Genomic DNA, 22790 nt, shown 5'->3' with positions numbered 1-22790 from the left:
TTTAAGCTCCCAATCCACCCCTGGAAATGTTGTAGGGTTGTTTTTCAGGGTTTGGGCTATGTTCTCCATTTCAAACTTCCAACCTCATGGCAAGAGTTTGGGAAAGGTCCTGTTCAGTTCCATCATGACTGTTCCCCTGTATGCAAAGCAAGTAACTAAAGTGTCCTACACAGAGCTCTGAGCTCAACCTCATCCAACACCTTTGAATGAATAACAATGCAGATTAGGAGCCAGATCTTCTCGTCCAACATCAGTGTCTGACCTCACAAATTGCCACAGAAACCATAAGAAATCTTGTAAAATGCCTTCTTGGAAAAGTACAGCTATAACCACAACATCATACATAGACATAAAAAAACAAACGTTGATGCGGGAGACTGGAGATCTGAAGCCATTGCAGAAAAGTAAAGGAGCCAGAATCCAATGGCAGGGATTCAGTAAGTATAATTCCTTCCGCAGATCTTGCCATACCCTGAAAAGCCCCCAAGGGTGAACAACCCCTTCAAGTTGAAGTGATGGAAACAGACATAAAAAACTGAGCGACTTCAACAAGTGCCAAATTATGATGGCTAGTATGGGGTTTTGGAATTGGATGTCCAACAAGTTCATATAGGTGTTGTATAGGTCAGGTGTCCGTATAGTTTTATGGCCATATGGTGTATTATAAATACACCGCTATGATGACAGTAAAAATTCACGTTAGGGTTTATCTATGTCTAGAATTAAGACTCATTTGTTCTATTTGTAGAAAAATTATTAAATAAACACTTCCCCCTGTCAAAAAGGATGCAGCAGAACACAATTCTGTCTGTGTAGCTGAGCTCCAGTACAACCAGTAACTAGCAGGGCTGCTTAAAATATTTATGTGGGCACCGTATAACAGTGCAGAGTAGAATGAGACAGTGTTACATGTGTTGTTCTCAATTTCCCTAATGTGCAAGGGGCTTACTTCATCAAATGTCTTCTCCCTTGGAACAAACAAACGTATCAAAAAATAAATATCACATTCCCCCGTCCCCCATCTTCCAGCACATTCCCCGGAGACATTCTGGTTATCCTGCAGATGTGAATCTCAGCTTCATTATAAAATATTATAAGACAGGTTCCATACAGATCCCCAAATCTCAGACAGATACTACAAGAAGATGCATGTTACCAAGTAATATAAATGTACTGTCTGCAGCTGCTGTCTTCCTGATATGTGACGTTGGTTTTATGACAGTTTTATATCTATCTATCTATCTATCTATCTATTAACTATCTATTATCTATCTATCTATCTATCTATTATCTATCTATCTATCTATCTATCTATCTATCTATCTACTATCTATTAATCTATCTACTATCTATTAATCTATCTATCTATTAATCTATCTATCTATTAATCTATCTATCTATTAATCTATATACTATCTATCTATCTATCTATTTATCTATTTGCAGTGTCCTACTCCGAAACAGTAGTGGTGCCCTGTATCTTTAAGAATGTCATTATATGTTTTATGTGTATGTAGTTGTAATTCCTTCTAACAGGCTGGTAAACAACACTTCACCCTAGTCACCCCTAGGTGCTGGTGTCACTAACCTCAGGGACCCGACCTTCCCTGCACCTAAAACCCAAGGGCACCTCAATCAACATCTGGCAGGAGATCCTTCAACTCCAGTGTGCGCCCCAAAGGAATCCGGTGCCTGCCTTCCCATCACTGCACGCCGGCCCAGGGAGCTGCAGAAACGTGAGTACCAACTACCACACCCATCAGGCCACTGCACTCATACATTGCCACTGTGGTCCCGGTCACTGCATATTCATCCATAAATCTATTATCTATCTATCTACAACAGAAAGAAACAGCACCACTTGTCAATATCCGTATATTGTGGGTCCAATCCCTCCAAGGCCGTAGGTTATGGGCTAATTGATATAAAATTGAAGAATGAGGCAGCACTCCAAATTCACCCCCAAAGGCAACGTTTCAGACCAACACAATGAGGCCTCACTCAAACATCAGTCTTTCACCTTATTTTGGAGTTCTACCTCATTCTATCTATCTATCTATCTATCTATCTATCTATCTATCCATCTATCTACTATCTATCTATCTGTCCATCTATCTACTATCTATCTATCCATCTATCTATCTATCATATAGTTAGAAGTAGCAGCGTTATGGCAAATGAATGCTCCTCCTGGCAACTGCCCGATCCTTCTCTCCTGATATCTGCCACCAGGGAAAATCCAGAGGTCCCCATACACTTTAGATGTTTGTCCAATTCCATCAAAATTATTGGGTTCCTTGTTCTTATATGTTATGTGGTCAAAGGGACTACCCCAAATTATCCATATCTATTTCCTTATTTCTCTCTCTCGTTGCGTTGCCCTGCCGTTCTCACTCTTACCTTAGCACAGCAATGCATGATCCGCTGCTAACAACCTCTTCATTAAGCATGATCAATACTGATTAAAGTGCTTTCCAGGATTTAACGCTAATGGTCATTAGAAGCAGTATTATGGCTGGGCCCTAGGGAGGGCAAAAATAAAAGCTGCCCGGGGATCTCCACCATCCAGTTCCCTCCAGTTCTTCCAGCCATTGAAAAGTCGTAAAGTAGTAAACCTCCAACTAAACACTGTCACGTTTCAGTATACCACGTAGCAGAAGAGCTGGCTATCAAGCTTTTACTAAGATTTATTCATCTGGGCTAGCACTCCATTTTCCTGCCTAGGCTACTAACCAGGAGACACCCACGGCCGGACAGGCATGTTTGTCGCAGTCTATCTAGGACATTCTTTAGGCTATTATAGTATAGGAGTATCTAAGCATATTTTGTAAGAGTTCATACATTTTATTATATTTTATTGACCTTGTATTGGATCAATCTGAAACCACTCCAGAATAAGTGTGCACACCATCACACGCACAGCCATTCGTTTCTATGGGGCCGAGCTTATTAAACACGTCCGTTTTTCAAGCAAGAATAGGCATTTTTTCAACGGGCCCGCGAAAAGTGCTGGAGGCACACGGACCGCATCCGTGTTTCACAGCCCGCAAAGCAAATTTTACCAGATTTTTCATTTTATCAGATAAATGAAATTTGCTTATTCTTACAATTTTTACCAATCTCCACCCTGAAACACAAAAATATAATATAACATTTGTGTGAAAGATGGCGGTGGGAGGAAGCACATTTGTTGGGTTGGGCACACCATTTACACTCTTAGGGCTCATGCACACGGACGTGCCTGTATTGTGGCCCGCAAACAGCGCGTCCGCAATATACGAGCGCCAGCCATTTGTGCACCGCATTACGGATGCAGACCCATTCACTACGTAGTGCTTCTGTGGGGTTCCCTACCTCCGTGCCTCCGCACCGCAAATGCACGTTACGGCATGAGCCCTTACTGGGCACTCTAAGCATGTGGAACCTAGCTGATGATGAAGGTGCAAGCATCATTCGTGGTGCTAACCTGTGAGCACTGTTCTGGTTAATGAGTCGTTATGACGGTGCTAATTATTTTGTCCTATTAATTAGCATGTTTCCAGCTGGGTTGCTGTGGAATCTGAATCCCATGCTTCCTGTATCTCAGCATTGTAGTATCACTTGTTCTGGTTATCTAATGCTAGCTGGCAATAGATAGCCAAGCCCTCTGCTAAGGTGAAGTAGAAGAAGATACCAGGATTGTGTTTCTAGAACAGACGGAAGTCTTTGGCCTGCAGATAAAGGGATCAGTCTGCAAACGTTATGCTGTATCACCAGCGGCATGTACTGTACATAGCATTTCCATAATCTTCTATGTCTCCATGTTTAGGGAGAGAAGGTGTTCATCAATATTTTCTGACCTCCAACAGTGCCCCACCTAGCAATCTAAATGAAACTGGATCAAGGGGTTGTGTCACAAAACATATTCTACATTTTTCAAACCAGCACCTGGATCTGAATACTAGCAGAGCAATTGGAGCAGTGAATGTGGAGATCTCTGGATCCATGTGAGGTACAGGTCTGGTCCTAGCATTGTTGGAAAGAGATTGTCATGTTCTACTGTATATGATGTCTGTTTTTGATTATTATTTTTTACATCAACCAGGGCATAGCCCTAATAATAAACTGTTGGTCTGCACAAGCAAAATGTATTTTTTATGAGACTAAGTTTACACTTTGCAGAATCCCAATGGAAATCCACGACAAAGTACAATACAATACGAATGTATGGAATTTTCCACCGCCCATTAATATGCTATGTACTTTTTACATGTGGCTTTGCTCATGTGGATCAGACTTGCAGATTGTTTTGTGGACTATTACTGGATTTCTTCCGTTAACTTTAATAAGGCTTAAATTCACACTGCAGTTTAAGAAAAAAAAATCACTTTAAGGCTTCATGCACACGACCATATGTATTTTGCAGTCCACAAAAAACGGATCCACAAAAAATACGGATGACATCCTCATTTTGCAGAACTGAACAGCTGGCCCCTAATAGAACAGTACTATCCTTGTCTGTAATGCAGACAATGATATAACATGTTCTATTTTATTGCTAAATGGAAATACGGACATACGGAAACGGAATGTACACGGAGTAACTTAGTTTTTTTTGAGGACCCATTGAAATGAATAGTTCTGTATACGGTCCGCAAAAAAACTGAACAGACACGGAAAGAAAATATGTTCGTGTGCATGAGACCTAACCGGGGAATGAACAGAAAACACTTATATGCTGGCCTTCTTTTCATCTTTTTAGTTGCAGATCCATTTATTCCCGGGCTCCTCTTCTGCCATCCAAGATGACTGTACAACTACTCAGACAATATGGTGCAAACCGTGCATCGGTAACCCAAGACACTTGTGGAGAGCCCAAGAGTGGGGAGAGGATAGGAGTGGTAACAACAATAAAGGTGGTAGTCACGCATTCCGACTCTCCCTGGGCTGTGCAGCGTTGGGAAGGGCACACCTTTTCTGCCTGTCGGGGACCTCTCTGGTTTTGCAGGCTCCTGTCTGGTGTTAGGTGGGGTAGGAGATGAGCTTTGAGGTGCAAGACAGTGGGCTGTGTAATGCAGAGTTGTGTTGATGCAGAGATCAGTGCGGTACAATGATAAGGACAGGTATAATACAAGTCCACCCTAGTTTACTAAGGCAGTTCAATAGATGGTTCACAAAGACACTAATCACAGTAAGTGCAGTCTTTACAATTGGCATGTGCAATTTCCCAAGGCTGTTTATGGGATGCAGTTCCCACTCTCCTTTTTATAATCTGCACAGTCTTCCCAGATGAACCAAGGAGTGAAACTTGTCCCTTTTACTCTCACTCTGTTGGTATCTTCAATCTATTCTAAGCATAATACAGTCTCTTAACAGATAGCCAGTCTGTTCTTTTATTTTGATGGGGGACCTGAAGCTTATCGCTCACACCAATATGCAGGAAAGTCTGCATTGTCTCAATATAGATGTGTTACCTTCTCTGACAGATGTTTTGCACTTTTCCTTGGCTGCTGAATGTTCTGTTGAATCCAAAAACTCTTTTCATCAAGGGCTGGGACATATGTTGTTACTTTGCTGTTTTTAATCCTCGGGACTGAAATATTCCCTGTTTAGCTCTGCTTTAAATTCACAGTCCTGACACTGACAAGTGTGCTGTGAATTTACCTGAACATATGGTGCTGATTTCATTCACAACAAATCCACAACATGTAATCCAACCCTCAAAGTAGTCAGCAGCCATTTTGGAGTTTTTTCTGGACTGACTTACCTCCTGCTCAAGAGGAAGGGGTGGTGCCAGCCCTGCCTAACAGCACTAACTAGGGACCCCTAGTGACTTGTGTCAACCAAACCCGCCCAGGATGTACCCCCTATGGATCCGGCTCTGATAGTCTGCTGGCGGTGTTGGAAACGTGGCCATGTACGAGCTGACTGTCCACATCAGGTCGAACCTATGGACACGAACTATGGCTTCCGTCAGTCGTTATATGCCAGGAAGCTGTGTGCAGTGAGTACCCCAGAAACTCTAAATCACTTGTGCCAGTTGGAAGTGGGAGACACTCACCACTAGGCAAGTAAAGTCATTTCTGGGAATGGTGGGCTATTACATGAGGTTTTTCGCCCACTTTTCTACAGTGGGCGCGCCATTGACAGGGCTCTTGAAGGGACACAAGTCAGTGAAGGTTCACTGGGATGATCGGGCGGAAGAGGCTTTCTCCGCTTTGAAGTCGTCCCGGTGCGGGTCCCCGGTTTTGGTGACACCTGACTTTAAAAGGGAGTTTATAGTACAGACCGATGCCTCCAAAGTAGGCCTCGGTGCTGTACTGTCTCAGGAAGTCAACGGGGAGGAGCATCCCATTGTCTTCCTCAGCCGTAAGCTCAGCTCAGCCTAGACCCAGTATAGTATAGTGGAGAGAAAGTGCCTGGCTATCAAGTGGGCACTCGAGTCTCTGCGCTATTATTTGTTGGGGAAAACATTCTGCCTGGTGACTGACCACTCCCCTCTCAAGTGGCTGAGCCAGACCAAAGAGAGAAATGCCCGAGTCACCAGGGGGTTCCTGTCCTTACAAAACTTTAAGTTTTTATATAAATATATATATATTGTAGGGATTTGCTCTGGTAGGCAGGGTAAGCGGACGCAACACAGAGGCAAGACCACGGTTGAAAAACAAAAGTTCAGTGTTTATTTACACCAAAACAAGCAGAAAAGGAAAAACAACACTTTACAGGGTCTTGGTGTTAATTCACACAGCAAGATTCCACAAATCACCTGGCAGTCCACAGCAGGATGCTCTCATGCGGCTCTCAGCCTGGCAGCGTGGCTGGTCTCCTCAGCTCCCCAAACACAGAGATTCCACGCTCCACTATCACTTGGAGAATCACACCACACCCAGCTGAGTTGCTGGCTGGGTTTTAAACCCCAGCCCAAAACCTGGCCTGGACGTGGGAAACAGTCACCACCCTGCTCTTTGGCTGCTTCCAATAAGAACCGGCCCGGATTGGCTTTACAGCCATACTAAGTACAACAGTGTCAGTGAGCACTAGCTGCCGCTGACACACAAAATTACTGGTTCTTATCTCACCTAGGCCAGGAACCTTGGTGACATATACCTTCCGTCAATGACGAACCCCTGCACCTTCCTACATACCTCCCCCCTTTGTTCAACACCTGGCGACCCGAGCATTCCTCTCATTGGCCTGGCTCATCCACTTGAGAAGGGAGTGGTCGGTCACCAGACGGAACTTCCTCCCCAACAGATAATAGCGGAGAGACTCGAGTGCCCACTTGATGGCCAGGCACTCTCTCTCCACTATTTTGTACTGGGTCTCCGCTGGAGTGAGCTTACAGCTGAGGAAGACAACGGGATGCTCCTCCCCGTTGACTTCCTGAGACAGTACCGCACCGAGACCTACTTCGGAGGCATCGGTCTGTACCACAAATTCCCTCTTGAAGTCGGGCGTCACCAAAACCGGGTACCCACACAGGGCCGACTTCAAAGCGGAGAAAGCTTCTTCCGCCTGGTCATTCCAGTGGACTATCACGGACTTCCGTCCCTTTAAGAGCCCTGTCAACGGAGCCGCTAAAGAGGCAAAATGGGGGACAAACCTCATATAATAGCCCACCATTCTCAGGAATGACTTTACTTGTCTAGAGGTGACAGGTCGGGGCCAATTCTGTATTGCCTCTATTTTGTCTACTTAGGGTTTGATGAATCCACGCCCAATGACATACCCAAGGTATTTAGTCTCCTCTAACACTATCGCACATTTCTTCGGGTTAGCTGTTAGGCCCGCCTTTCGAAGGGAGTCCACTACGGACTGTACTTTGGACATGTGACTTTCCCATTCAGTATTGTGAATGATCATATCGTCCAGGTAAGCCGAGGCGTACCGCCGATGTGGACGAAGTACAATATCCATTAGACGTTGAAAAGTGGCTGGGGCGCCATGCAGGCCAAAGGGTAACACCTTATATTGGTACAGCCCTTCTGGTGTGACAAAGGCCGTTATTTCTTTGGCAGCCTCCGTCAAGGGTACCTGCCAGTACCCTTTGGTGAGGTCCAAAACAGAAAAATACCTGGCTTGGCCTAACTTTTCAATTAGTTCATCTACCCGAGGCATGGTATATGCATCGAATTTAGATATTTCGTTCAACTTCCTAAAATTGTTACATGTTATGACGTCTAGCCTCAGCATGAGCTGCACTTCCTCCGAGATGGCTTTTCACCGAGCCTCGGGCACCCGGTATGGCTTTAACCGGACTTTGGCCTGAGGCTCAGTGACAATGTCATGTTGGATTACGGAAGTGCGTCCAGGGAGGTCCAAGAACACATCCGTGTTCTGACTAACTCCATGGTCTCCTGAGCCTGTTTAGATGAGAGGCTGTCAGCAATTTCTATTGTGGCAACCACTGCCCTTGCATCAGACAGAGGAGCCGGAACCTCTTCCCCTGGAAAACCCGGTCGCGAGCTGTCTTCTGTACAAGTTTCTCTATCCTTCCAAGGTTTTAGTAAATTCACATGGTACACCTGCTCTGGCTTTCGCTTCCCGGGCTGGTGTACCTTGTAATTTACATCTCCAATTTTTTCACGTACCTCGTAGGGCCCCTGCCACCTGGCTAGGAACTTACTGTCCACGGTCGGCACCAGAACCAAAACCCGATCAACCGCGTTAAAGATCCGGACCCGGGCCTGCCGATTATAGATCCGACTCTGGGCTCACTGAGCGGCCTCCATATGCTCCCTGACAATAGGCAAAACAGTCTCTATCCGCTGTTGCATCTTGGTAACATATAAAAGGATGCTTTTATGCGAAGTGGTTTGTTGTTCCCAAGCCTCTTTGGCTACGTCCAACAAACCACGAGGATGTCTGCCATATAGCAATTCGAAAGGCGAGAATCTAGTAGAGGCCTGGGGCACCTCTCGCACTGCGAACATGAGATAGGTCAGAAGAAGGTCCCAATCCTTTCCATCTTTGGACACCACCCTATTTAACATGGTTTTTAGAGTTCTGTTAAACCTTTCAACCAGTCCGTCCGTTTGTGAATGGTAAACGGACGTCCGTAACTGTTTAATATGCAGTAACTTACAGAGTTCCCTCATGACCTTGGACATAAAAGGGGTCCCCTGGTCAGTCAGGACCTCTTTAGGTATCCCCACTCGGGAGAACATTTCCATTAGCTCTTTAGCTATAAGTCTCGCCGATGTATGTCGCAGTGCCACTGCTTCCGGGTACAGAGTGGCGCAATCAAGGACAACCAAGATGTGTTGGTGACCCCTAACAGACTTCGGTACTGGGCCTACTAGGTCCATAGCGATTCGCTCAAATGGTACCTTAATGATCGGAAGAGGTACCAAGGGACTGCGAAAAAGGTGCAGGGGGCTAGTTGCCTGGCAGGTCGGGCAAGACTTACAGAACTTGTCCACCTCTTTAAACACACTGGGACAGTAAAACCGTTGTAGTATCCGGTCCTGTGTTTTCTGCATTCCCAGATGACCCCCGAGAACATGCTGGTGGACTAATTCTAACACGAGTTTGTGACCAACTGTTCAATGGATTCACCTCGCAGCTGATTTACCCGATACAACATATGATGAACCACAAAACGGGGGAACACTGACTCTGCCCCTGGTTGTTGCGGTTCACCATCTATTATTAGTACATTTTCCCAGGCTCGGGATAAGGTTGGATCCCAGTGTTGTGCAGTACCAAAATTATCCCTGGAGATATTGAGGTCTGCCAGCTCAGGCCCCGGCGGCAAGTCCTCCATGTCTCCCACCATTACACTTAGCAGGGTTTTTTCCCCCTCTTCCACCGCAGTGGTGGTCACCCCTACCGCTAGCCCTTCGGACTCAGGTTCCCAGGGTTCGTGTCTCCCCCCTGAGCCGGGCCACTCTTCTAGGGTTACCCCTGTCACATGGGTATCAGTCACTCTCGTAACCAGCCACAATACTGGGAAGTCTCTCCCTATTATAAGTTCATAGTAAAGGTTGGTTGCGACAGCCAACTCATGGGTCCACCTGCCAGAAACCGTGGACAGAGACACCATACCAGTGGGGTAGTCTTTTAAGTCTCCATGTATACACATAACTCCAACCTTATGGCCGGTGTACTCAGAGGAACGTACCAGCGTACGCCGCTGGAGTGTCTCTCACCTCCACCTGGCACAGGTGGTTCACAGGTGGTTCACAGTTTCCTGGCATACAATGATTGACGGAAGCCATAGTTCGTGTCCCTGGGTTTCCCCTGCTGTGGACAGTGCGCTCGAACATGGCCAGGCTCCCAACACCGCCAGCAGATTATTGGAGCGGGGTCCACAGTGGTTACATCCTGGGCAGGTTTGGTGGGCACCAGTCGCTGGGTCTGGGATGGAGGGATATGGGATTTGAGTGCCCCCTCCCAAAAGAACCCCCCTGTAAGTTCCGGGTAGCCTCATAGCGCTCCAGCAGGTCGACCATCTCCAGCGCATTACCTGGAGAGACTTGGCCAATCCATTGCTGGAGAGGGGGTGGCAGAGCCCTTCAGAACCTGTCTGCAAACAACCGGTCCAGCATAGCAGTGAGGCTCAGCATGTCAGGTTGTTGCCACTTTTGCAACAGGTTGAGCAGGTTATAATACTGGGGTCTCACAGGCTCAGCCGGGTTGAACTCCCACTGATGCACCCGCTGGGCCCGGACCAGCACATTCTCCCCCAGTCTTGCCAAAATCTCCCCCTTTACCTTTGGGTAGTCACCCGCTGAGATTCTGATGCCAGGAAAGGAGCAACGACCTCAGCCCACTGGCCCTTTCCCTGGTGGCCACTTTCTCATACATCGCCAGGTAGGTCTCGATGTCATCTTTGGGTGTCATCTTAGGGATCGCTGCACGGACTGCTTTCTGGGCATTATGGACGCTTGGAGTTTATCCTGCTGTTTGCAAAGCCATAACGTGTTGTAGCAGCAACTGGTTGGTCTCTTGCTGCTGCTTGTTAGCCTCTCGCTGCTGTAGGTTGGTCTCTCGCTGCTGCAAATTAGACTCCATGAGGGCCTTCACAACAGCCTCCATTTTGTCGTGTGACACAGGATTGAATTTAGCTGGTTTGATAAATGACATACAACTGTGCCAAAAAATGCAAACCAAAAATACTTACTCACTTGCGCTTGCACGCATCCTCCACCAATAGTAGGGATTTGCTCTGGTAGGCAGGGTAAGCGGACGCAACAGAGAGGCAATACCACGGTTAAAAAACTAAAGTTCAGTGTTTATTCACACCAAAAAGGGGCAGAAAAGGAAAAACAACACTTTACAGGGTCTTGGTGTTAATTTACACAGCAAGATTCCACAAATCACCTGGCAGTCCACAGCAGGCTGCTCTCATGCGGCTCTCAGCCTGGCAGCGTGGCTGGTCTCCTCAGCTCCCAAAACACAGAGATTCCACAGCTCCACTATCACTTGGAGAATCACACCACACCCAGCTGAGTTGCTGGCTGGGTTTTTAAACCCCAGCCCAAAACCTGGTCTGGACATGGGGAACAGCCACCCACCCTTCTCTTTGGCTGCTCCCAATAAGAACTGGCCCGAATTGGCTTTACAGTCATACTAAGTACAACAGTGTCAGTGAGCACTAGCTGCCGCTGCCACACAAAATTACCGGTTCTTATCTCACCAAGGCCAGGAACCTCGGTGACATGTACCTTCCATCAATGACGGACCCCTGTGCCTTCCTACAATATATATATATATATATATATATATACAGTTGCAAGAAAAAGTATGTGCACCCTTTAAAATGATATGGATTTCTGCACAAATTGGTCATAAAATGTGATCTGATCTTCATCTCAGTCACAACAATAGACAATCACAGTCTGCTTAAACTAATAACACACAAATAATTAAATGTTACCATGTTTTTATTGAACACACCATGTAAACGTTCACAGTGTGGGTGGAAAAAGTATGTGAACCCCTAGAGTAATGACATCTCCAAGAGCCAAATGGAGTCCAATCAATGAGATGAGATTGGAGGTGTTGGTTACAGCTGCCCTGCCCTATAAAAACACACACACCAGTTCTGGGTTTGCTTTTCACAAGAAGCATTGCCTGATGTGAATGATGCCTCACACAAAAGAGCTCTCAGAAGACCTATGATTAAGAATTGTTGACTTGCATAAAGCTGGAAAGGGTTATAAAAGTATCTCCAAAAGCCTTGCTGTTCATCAGTCCACGGTAAGACAAATTGTCTATAAATGGAGAAAGTTCAGCACTGCTGCAACTCTCCCTAAGAGTGGCCGTCCTGTAAAGATGACTGCAAGAGCACAGCGCAGACTGCTCAATGAGGTGAAGAAGAATCCTATAGTGTCAGCTAAAGACTTACAAAAGTGTCTGGCATATGATAACATCCCTGTTTGTGAATCTACGATACGTAAAACACTAAACAAGAATGAATTTCATGGGAGGATACCATAGAGGAAGCCACTGCTGCACGTTTACGTTTACAGTTTGCACAAGAGCACCTGGATGTTCCACAGCAGTACTGACAAAATATTCTGTGGACAGATGAAACCAAAGTTGAGTTGTTTGGAAGAAACACACAATACTATATGTGGATAAAAAGAGGCGCAGCACACCAACATAAAAACCTCATCCCAACTGTGAAATATGGTGGTGGGGGCATCATGGTTTGGGGCTGCTTTGCTGCGTCAGGGCCTGAACAAATTGCTATCATCGAAGGAAAAATGAATTTCCAAGTTTATCAAGACATTTTGAACAACAGAATGGCTTAAACAGAAGAAAATACGCCTTCTCGAGTGGCCCAGTCAGAGTCCAGACCTCAAACCGATTGAGATACTGTGCCGTGACCTCAAGAAAGCGATTCACACCAGACATCCCAAGAATATTGCTGAACTGAAACAGTTCTGTAAAGAGGAATGGTCAAGAATTACTCCTGACCGTTGTGCACGTCTGATCTGCAACTACAGGAAACGTTTGGTGGAAGTTATTGCTGCCAAAGGAGGTTCAACCGGTTATTAAATCCAAGGGTTCACATACTTTTTCCACCTGCACTGTGAATGTTTACATTGTGTGTTCAATAAAAACATGGTAACATTTAGTTATTTGTGTGTTATTAGTTTAAACAGACTGTGATTGTCTATTGTTGTGACTTAGATGAAGATCAGATCACATTTTATGACCAATTTGTGCAGAAAGCCATATCATTCCAAAGGGTTCATATACTTTTTCTTCCAACTGTATATACTAACTGAAGGACCCGGCTTCGCTCAGGTATATTTGATCTATTTCATTTAATTCAAAAACACAAAATGCAATCGCACACTGCAACCAGCACTCTGCCCTGCCTCTATGCTGGATGTTGAAAGAGGCATTAGTGTACATTTTGGCCAAAGCGTAATAATCCACTCACCACGTCAAGGTCGCCTCTATGATTGGTCCCTAACACTAGTTCCTACCTGTTATGGGCCATGACAGCCACACAAAGTCCAAGGAGCGCAGGTACAGCATGCACGCCAGGCACACTCTGCTTTTTACCCCGTCCGGTGCCATAAAAGCTTCCATCGGATCCAGGGATGCAAGTACCAACATGCATGCTGAGCCCACTATATACTTCTCCTGGAGCCAAATGGCTACTGGTAGGTGCTATAAAAGCAGACTCAGTTCTATACTGACTTTAAAACCAGCCTCCAGGGCAGACTAACTAGTCAGGTGTACATGAGTGCTGGTTGCAGAGTGCCATTGCATTTGTGTTTTTGCGTTTGTATGTGTATTTCGCCATAGCAATGTGCACCTGCATACAGGGTTGTGCTGACTGAACCCCCCTGTAACGGAACGCCTAGCTCCCCGACCTCGTACCTCCGTCGAATGGATGCTCCTAGTGCTTCCCGAGGACTCCAAGCACTCCGCTCTACACCAAAACCACCACAGGAGCCAGGGACAAGCTCTTACAAGAGCTTATACTCCCCAAACATGAGCCAAAACTTTATGAAGGTATAAAGCAGCCTCTAACTGTACTTGCACGTACAGCCTTTTTATTCACAATCCACAAACATAGTACTGCCCACAGGGTTTTGAAATACAACCAATCAATATATTACAACACATACAATGTAAGTACAGCAACCAATCGGACACAGGAGAGATATGTAGCAATTCAGGATACACAGACACAACACATCCCCACAATGCATCATGATTTCCTTCTCTCTGCCCTGGAGACACCCAAGGAGCAATCCAATTATCTCTCAGGACAAAGGGAAATCGCCAATACACATGTGGAGACAACAGGACAGAAATCACCATTTAAACACACAATGGGACAATTGCACAATGGGACAATAGAAACACACCCAGCATATTCCTCCCCTCTGTCTAGGAGATAATTGAGTCAATTTCTGCATCTACTCAACTATCCCCTAAGCTGAAAAGTTACACTTCTTATAAATTGTTACAACTTTGTGAGTTTACATTGTACATACATATAACTTATATCAATTTAACCAGTATAACTTGGGGACAAACCTATCCAAAATTCACTTGAATAGGTTCAGGAGTTTAAAAGTTAGTAAAAGTATCTTAAAGGGCCATAATCATGGGGCAGGAGGCTGGCAAACAGCCCCCTCCAAAACACTGTGGCGAGGTTGGTTTTGCCACACCCCCACTATTTCATTTAATGTTTGTGTGTGTAGTTAAGATATATCAACACTATCCACTATAACAGTGACATCTACAGCACTCTGCCCCCGAAACAATGACCTCTACAGCCCCCCACTCCTTAACACTGCCCCCCCCCCCACAGTGCCCGTCTCTTAAAATTGGACCTCCACAGCAGCCCACCCCCTTAACTTTGACCTTTACAGTAGCCTTCCCCTTAAACAGTGGCCTGCCCCCTTAACAGTGGCCTTTACTGAATTGGGGGAATCTCCTTTTGAACAGCTCACTCTAAGACAGCAGTATTTTACTGTCTGAGTGTGATCTGCAGGGAGAAAGTCACCCTCTCTCCCACCTCTGCAGATGACAAAAGTAGATTTTTACCTTAATTATTTTGAATTCCTATTTGGCTAAGGAATGGAAGGGGGTGTGGCCTAACCGGATCGGGGAGCATGTCTTTTTAAACAACTCACTCTAAGAGAGCAGCACTGTGCTGTCTGAGTGTGATCTGCAGGGAGAAAGTCACCCTCCCTCCTATCCCTGCAGCTGACAGAAGTTTCAATTCCCGCCAGGGAGGGGGCATGGCCTAACCAGATCAGGGCCGTGGCTTGGCGGGGCCTGGGGGCAGGGTTTTAAGTCTTTTGAGGGTGGACACATTGTGGCAGGGGTCGTGTCTGGGCTCTTTCTTGCAAGAGTGACGCCCCTCTAGACACCTTACTGGCTCATTTGCATACCAAATAATCTGAATTTTCAGAGGATAAAAACATCTATTGCTAGAACAAAGGCACATCTGGAAATAATGTACTAAGTGCTATTAGGCAATGGCTTTACTTCAATAGCAATTATCCTGGTGACAGATTTCCTTTAAAGCTCTCCTACAGCAGTGAAGATAAATGGTTGGGTTGTTATGGAAACTTGAAGTAAACTGGTGTATGTGGAGGCTGGATGACCTGCGAGCTTCTATTGGCTGATAAGGGTCATGTGACCAAGCTTCTATTGGCTAATGCATTTTTTTGGCAATATCTCAGGAACGGTACGTCCTAGAGAGCTGAGACCTGGTCTAAAACCTTCCTGGACACCTGATGTACCTGTGTGCCAAATTTAGTGATTGTAAATGCGACGGTGCGGATTCCTTTAGCGGACATACACACATACACTCAGCTTTATACTGTATATAAGATATATATTTCTATTTTTCTGAAATACTGACTTTTTGGTTTTCATTAGCTATAAGCCACAATCATCAACATTAAAAGAGATAAATGCTGTGATTAATGAATCTATAGAATATATGAGTTTTGAATTTATTACTGAAATAAATTAACTTTTAGATGATATTCTAATTTACTGCATATATATATATATATATATATATATATATATACACACACACACACACACACATACATATATATATATATATATATATATATATATATATATATAAAATATTCTTACATGCCTTTGAAACACTTGATTCACTAGCTGTATAAATCTTATAAATTATACTCCAGCTACTGTACAGGGCGCAGGGCACTTGAAATCTCAGCTGGTCTCACCCCCGTACGCATCAATCATCAAACGTAATCTGCTCTTCTTTGTCCAGAAACATTCTCTTTCTTTTCTTTTTCAGTTTTTTCTTTTTTTTAAATAAGAAATTGACTTTATTTGCTTAAAGCAAACTGAAACCTCTCCCCGCTCCTGGCCTGATGAATGCAGATGTAAATGTGCACTTATATAATTGGATCAGGTCCCACGATAAAAGAGATAAACGTCTCCCAGTTTGCCAAGTTATTTTCAGAGGCATGCAGTGATGTGTGCAGAGAAAGTTAATGAAGGAGAGACGCACTGTACTTAAAATACCTTTGGTCTAGACTGGTGGAGAAAGACTGAGGCTTCCCCTGTGCTCGGGAGGAATCATTATTGGTGTTTATTACAATCGCTTACGATTGGAGAAATGCTTTTTCTCGATGGAGCGCAGCATTTAGACCTTTATTATAGTAGTTTTATGTCATATCTCTGACATCAAACTTCAAGACACTCTCAGAACTGGAACACCATTTTGTATTTTAATCGAAAAATATATATTTTCTGTTAGGGACTGGTACATCAATTCTGCTACCGTTTTATGTGATTTTTTTTTCATTACACGTTATTCAACAGTTTTTTTAGTCCTTTTTATACTTAAAGGTGCCACTAGTGGAAAGGCTTCATTCACATGGACTTTTTTTAGTTACGTTTTTGCGCACTTTGATGTTTTTTTTTTTTACTTTTTTTGTGGTAAAAACGCAAGCTCCAGATGTTAGCTGAAGGTCTATAGGGAATATGAAACACAGGACACACAAGAATTTTTTTGCTTCTGTTTTTTGTTCATTAGGTGCTGTTTTTTGTCTCTCTTGCTTAACCCCTTCCCAACCAGGTGATTTTTCCATTTTTATTTTTCCATTCACATAGCTACTACATAGTATTTTCTAATAGCATCATTTAATATTGCATATGATGTAGTGGGAAGCTGGAAAAAAATCCAAATGGAGTGGAATTGGAAAAAAATGCAACTCCACCACAGTTTTCGTTTAAACCATACCTTTCAAGTGCCCTTCTTTTGGTGGGACATTTCCTTTTTTGGACCCATGTCCCTCTGTCCCTCTTTGATCCTTAAATGTCCATCTTTTTGACCTGGGGAATTCGTGCATAAATGTGCATTAATAAATTTACTAAATTGCTCCTTACTAAACTGTCTGTATGGATTATACCTGTATATTAGGCCATAACTTCATTATTTGGTGCAATTTGGACCTTAAAATATCTAAAATCCCATGAATTATGTGCTAATATTTAAATGGATATCGAAGCGCAAGAGAAAATATTGTCCCAGGGGCTCCACATGCTGTAAAAAAACAAAGGAACTTATACTCACTTAACCGATCTCCAGCTACTGCAGTAGTAACAGTCAGTATTTATGCTTTGGGTGGAGTTAGAGGCGTGGCCTAGTATGAAAAAAAAGGGCCGTGATGCGCACCACACATATTGTCCCTCTTTGCCATTTTCAAAAGTTGGGAGGTATGCTACACGTTAAAACTGACCGGTGCCCTTCATTCTTTGGGTCAGTACAATTACAGTTCTGTCCCGTTTTTCTTGTGTTTTAATGCAAAAAATAAAAATAAAAACTTTGGGAATTTTTTTTAAAACAATTTTTAACCCCTATAACTTTTTGATATTTACATCTATGGAGTTGCGTGAGGACTTTTTTGCAATCCATTATGTAGTTTTTATTGATACCCTATAGTAGTGTATATGACTTTTTGATCACTTTTTTTTATTGTTTTGGAAGTTAAAGGCTATGTACACCTTCAGAGGCATTTTTTGTTTATGACAGGCAGCTTCTACAGCATCTCAGCCCTGTACACAAAACAGAGCTCTATATTTTTAATCAAGACCAATTGAATAAATTATTTTTAGCTCAAAATGAGTACAATGCAATAATTAAAAAAAATTGCCCCCAAAAATGTACATAGTCTTTAAAAGGATTTTTAGAGATTTTACTACTGATGACCTTTCCCCTGGATAGGTCATCAGTATCTGATTGATGGGGGTCCGACATCCTGAAACCCTGCCGATCAGCTGTTCCAGAAGGCAGACGTGCTCCTGTAAATGCTGCGTCCTTCTCGCAGCTTTTCCTAGGCCAGCGACATCACGTTCATGTGTCTCGTGACCTAGGAGCAGCTCAGCCCCAAAGAAATGAATGGGGCTGAGCGTGATACCAAGGACAACTGCTATACAATGTATGGTGCTGTGCTTGGTAAGCACAGAGAAGGCCGCGGAGCCACAACTGAGCGCCGGTGCCTTGTCACACAGCTGATCGGAAGAGATCCCGGGCGTCAGACTCCCACTGATTTGATACTAATGACGATAGCGGCGAAAAAATGTTGACTCAGCAATTTTTTTTATTTTTTTGTGTTACAGCATTCAACATAAGGGCATTTTAGCATGCAGTGGTGCAAATGAATATTTAAAATATAATTACTTTTTGATTGCTTATTTATTTTAATTTTTACTATGGAAAGGGGGGTGATGTGGATTTTTATATATTTTTTTTACATTTAAAAAAAACTTTTTTTTAAGTCCCCATAGGGGAAATTAACATGCAGTCATCTGATCACTTTTCCCTTAAACTGCAATGAATTACTATTGCAGTCTATTGGAAATTTGCTATGTTCATATGGAGCACAGCCACAGACAGGGCTCCATAGGACCATCACTGTGGCAGGCCTCCGATCCTTCAGAGGGCCTAAGGATGCCATAACAACTGAACGGGAGCGCTGTGAACTCTCAAATGCCATGGTTGCAATTGACCATGTCATCTGAGGGGGTTATCGCTATCGTTATCCACAGCCATGGACCTTGCCCCTGGGTGTCTGCAATGTAAAACAACAGAAACCTGCTGGCCATCTTTAAAGTCCCGACTGCCGGCGGTCAAGAAAGCGTTAAATATGCAGCATGCTGAAGCTCTTGATGCTTTTCAGGTGTTTTGACATCACCTTCCCTATAGATGAAAAACGCTATGAAGAAAACATTAATGTAAGACATACAGGGGCAGATTAATGCCTCTTTCACATTTGGTCAGTATTTTGCATCAATATTCCCCTGCAGGAAGCATGGGAAAAGGAGTGTAGCAAAGGTCAGACAGATGCTGGTGGTAGGGGACTCTATTATTAGGAGGACACACAGGGTCATCTGTTGCCAACAGTGTGTTGTCTTCCAGGTGCTTGGGTTCGGCATATTGCGTATCGGACTGACAGATTGCTGGGTGGGGCTGGAGATTGGAGAAGACCCGACGGTCATGGTACACATTGACACTAATGACAAAGTCAGGGGGAGATGGAAGGTCCTTAAAAATGATTTTAGGGAACTATGAGAGAAGCTCAAGTCCAGGACCTCCAAAGTAGTGTTTTCAAAAATACTACCAGCGCCACGAGCGTCACCAGAGAGACAACGGGAGCTTAGGGAGTTAAATAAGTGGCTCAGAAGCTGGTGCAGGAAGGAAGCGTTTGGGTTCATGGAGAACTGGGCCGACGTCTCGGTCGGTTACAGGCTCTACAGTAGGGACGGGCTGCACCTTAATGGGGAGGGTGCAACTGCCCTGGGGGTAAAAATGGTTAGATGGCTGGAGGAGCTTTTACACTAGAATCTGGGGGGAGGGTGGGGGATCATACTAATAAGGGGTTAGATAGTGTAGATAGAGAGTGGGATATAGGAGGGGACAGTGGGGATTTAGTGGGTGATGGGGTTAGTGAGGAAAGTAGGGAGAAGACTAGGCAGAACTATACACCGATGAAAAATAGAACTGCTGGTAACAAGAACCTGTTACATACAAACACCAACCAAGGTAAACCAAAAATCCCAGATATTCAATTTACAGGTAATAGTAATTCAAAATTTATTTTCACAAATGCCAGAAGTCGAGCTAGAAAAATAGGGGAGCTGGAGGCTATGGTACTAGAACAACACATAGATGTACTTGGTGTGGCTGAGACATGGTTGGATTCTTCACATTACTGGGCTGTAAATATTGAGGGTTTTACACTATTTAGGAAAGACAGAACAATAGAAAAGGTGGTGGCGTGTGCCTGTATGTGAGGAGTGATCTGAAGACAAGTGTGAAAGAGGCAATTGTGGGTGCGGATGGTGAGGATGTGGAAACCTTATGGAGACCAAAGAAGATAGAAGCTCAACTGTATAACCAAATAGAGCGGGGGGCAAAGGCTGGCACAGTGGTCATAATGGGAGATTTTAACTTCCCAGAAATTGACTGGGGTCATGGTTCTGCCTCAACCGCAAAGGGGAGAACTTCCTCAACTTGCTGCAGGACCATTTTATGGGCCAGTTTGTAGAAACTCCCACTAGGTGCAATGCTCTTTTGGATCTGGTAATTTCTAATGATGCAGAGCTTGTTGGAAATGTTACTGTTCGAGAAACACTAGGTAATAGTGACCACAATATAATTCTATTCCCCCTACACTATAAGAAGCAAACTCTGTCAGGCAGAGCAAAAACACTAAATTTCAAAAAGGCTAATTTCCCTGGGTTGAGGGCAACATTTCATGGCATAGACTGGGTGCAGCTACTGTCACATAATAATACTTAGGATAAATGGGAGAGCTTCAAATCCACATTGAGTAATAGCTCTAAAAAAATTATTCCTTTAGGTAACAAGTATAAACGACTAAAATTAAACCCCCCATGGCTTACGGCTAATGTAAAAAGGGCAATAAAAGACAAAAAAAGGGCATTTAAAAAATACAAATCTGAGGGGTCAGCTGGAGCGTTTAAGAGATTATAAAGGACTTAATAAAATCTGTAAAAAAGAGATAAAATTAGCAAAAATGCAAAACGAACAGCAGGTAGCAAAAAAGAGCAAAACAAATCCCCCAAAATTCTTAAAATATTTAAATGCCCAAAAAAAACAAGGTCCGAGCAGGTAGGTCTCATAAATAATGGTAAGGGGGGGATAATCACTGAAAATAAGGAAAAGGCAGAGTTACTAAATATATATATTTTTTAGCTCTGTTTATACAAAAGAAGAGAAAGGAGCTGATATCTGTGGTGCTGGGACTGTTAGTGCATCCACTAATATACTCAATTGGCTAACTGTAGATATGGTCCAAGATAAGTTAAAAAAGGTAAATATGAACAAGGCTCCGGGTCCAGATGGATAAAACCCAAGAGTGCGTAAAGAGCTCAGTTCAGTCATTGCTGTGCCCCTGTTGAAGGACTCTTAAGGGACTATATACAGGAGTATGTGACTGTAAATAATATTATAAGTGATATCCAACATGGGTTTACCAAGGACAGAAGTTGTCAGACTAACCTGATTTGTTTTTATGAGGAGGTGAGTAGTAGCCTGGACAGAGGGGCGGCTGTGGATGTAGTGTTTCTGGATTTTGCAAAGGCTTTTGATACTGTCCCTCATAGACGTTTAATAGGTAAAGTAAGGTCTATAGGCTTGGAAAGTATAATTTGTAATTGGATTGAAAACTGGCTGAAGGACTGTGTCCAGAGTTATGGTCAATGATTCCTATTCAGAATTGTCCCAGGTTATAAGTGGTGTACCCCAAGGTTCAGTGCTGGGCCCTTCATTATTTTATTTATTTATTAATGATATCGAGGACGGGATTAATAGCAGCATTTCTATTTTTGCAGATGACACTAAGCTATGTAGAACTATACAGTCTATGGAAGATGTCCATAAACTACAAGCTGACTTGAACACTCTGAGTGATTGGGCATCAACTTGGCAAATGAGGTTCAATGTGGATAAATGTAAAGTTCTGCATCTTGGTAGTAATAATCTCTGTGCTTCATGTGTCCTAGGTGATGTAACACTGGGAGAGTCACTTATAGAGAAGAATTTTGGTGTCCTTGTGGATGGTAGATTGAATAACAGCATACAATGTCAATCAGCTGCTTCTAAGGCCGCCAGGATATGGTCATGCATTAAACGAAGCATGGACTCGTGGGGCAGGGATGTAATATTGCCACTTTACAAAGCGTTGGCGCGGCCACATCTGGAATATGCAGTTTAGTTCTGGGCACCAGTCCATTGAAAGAACGCACTGCAGCTGGAAAAAGTACAGAGGAGAGCGACTAAACTGATAAGGGGCATGGAGGGTCTTAGTTATGAAGAAAGATTAAAAGATTAGAATTTATTTAGTCTTGAGAAGAGACGTCTAACCTGTACAAATATATAAATGGGCCATACAAAAAAATACGGTGAAAAACTGTTCCATGTAAAATGCCCTCCAGAGACAAGGGGGCACTGCTTCCGACTGGAGAAGAAAAAGTTCAGTCTCCAGAAGAGTCAAAGTTTCTTTATTGTAAGACCTGTGCATCTGTGGAATAGACTTCCTCAGGAGGTGGTCACAGCAGGAACAAAAAGGGTTTAGATGAATTCTTAAAAGTGAATGACATTAATGCTTATGAAAACCTGTAGAAATCTTAGTTTAATTTCCTTCTGGGATTCGCGTCCCCACCTATCCCTTAGTTGAACTTGATGGACTTATGTCTTTTTTCAACCGTATTAACTATGTAACAGTATTTGTAAGCCAAAACCAGAAGTAGAACCTACAGAAAAAAGGTGTAATAGAAATATTTGTTCCTCTTCTGTGTTTTGG

Source organism: Bufo gargarizans, chromosome 10, assembly GCF_014858855.1.
Source record: "Bufo gargarizans isolate SCDJY-AF-19 chromosome 10, ASM1485885v1, whole genome shotgun sequence".
In the NCBI taxonomy this organism is placed as follows: Eukaryota; Metazoa; Chordata; class Amphibia; order Anura; family Bufonidae; genus Bufo; species Bufo gargarizans.
This window is presented reverse-complemented; position numbering follows the sequence as displayed.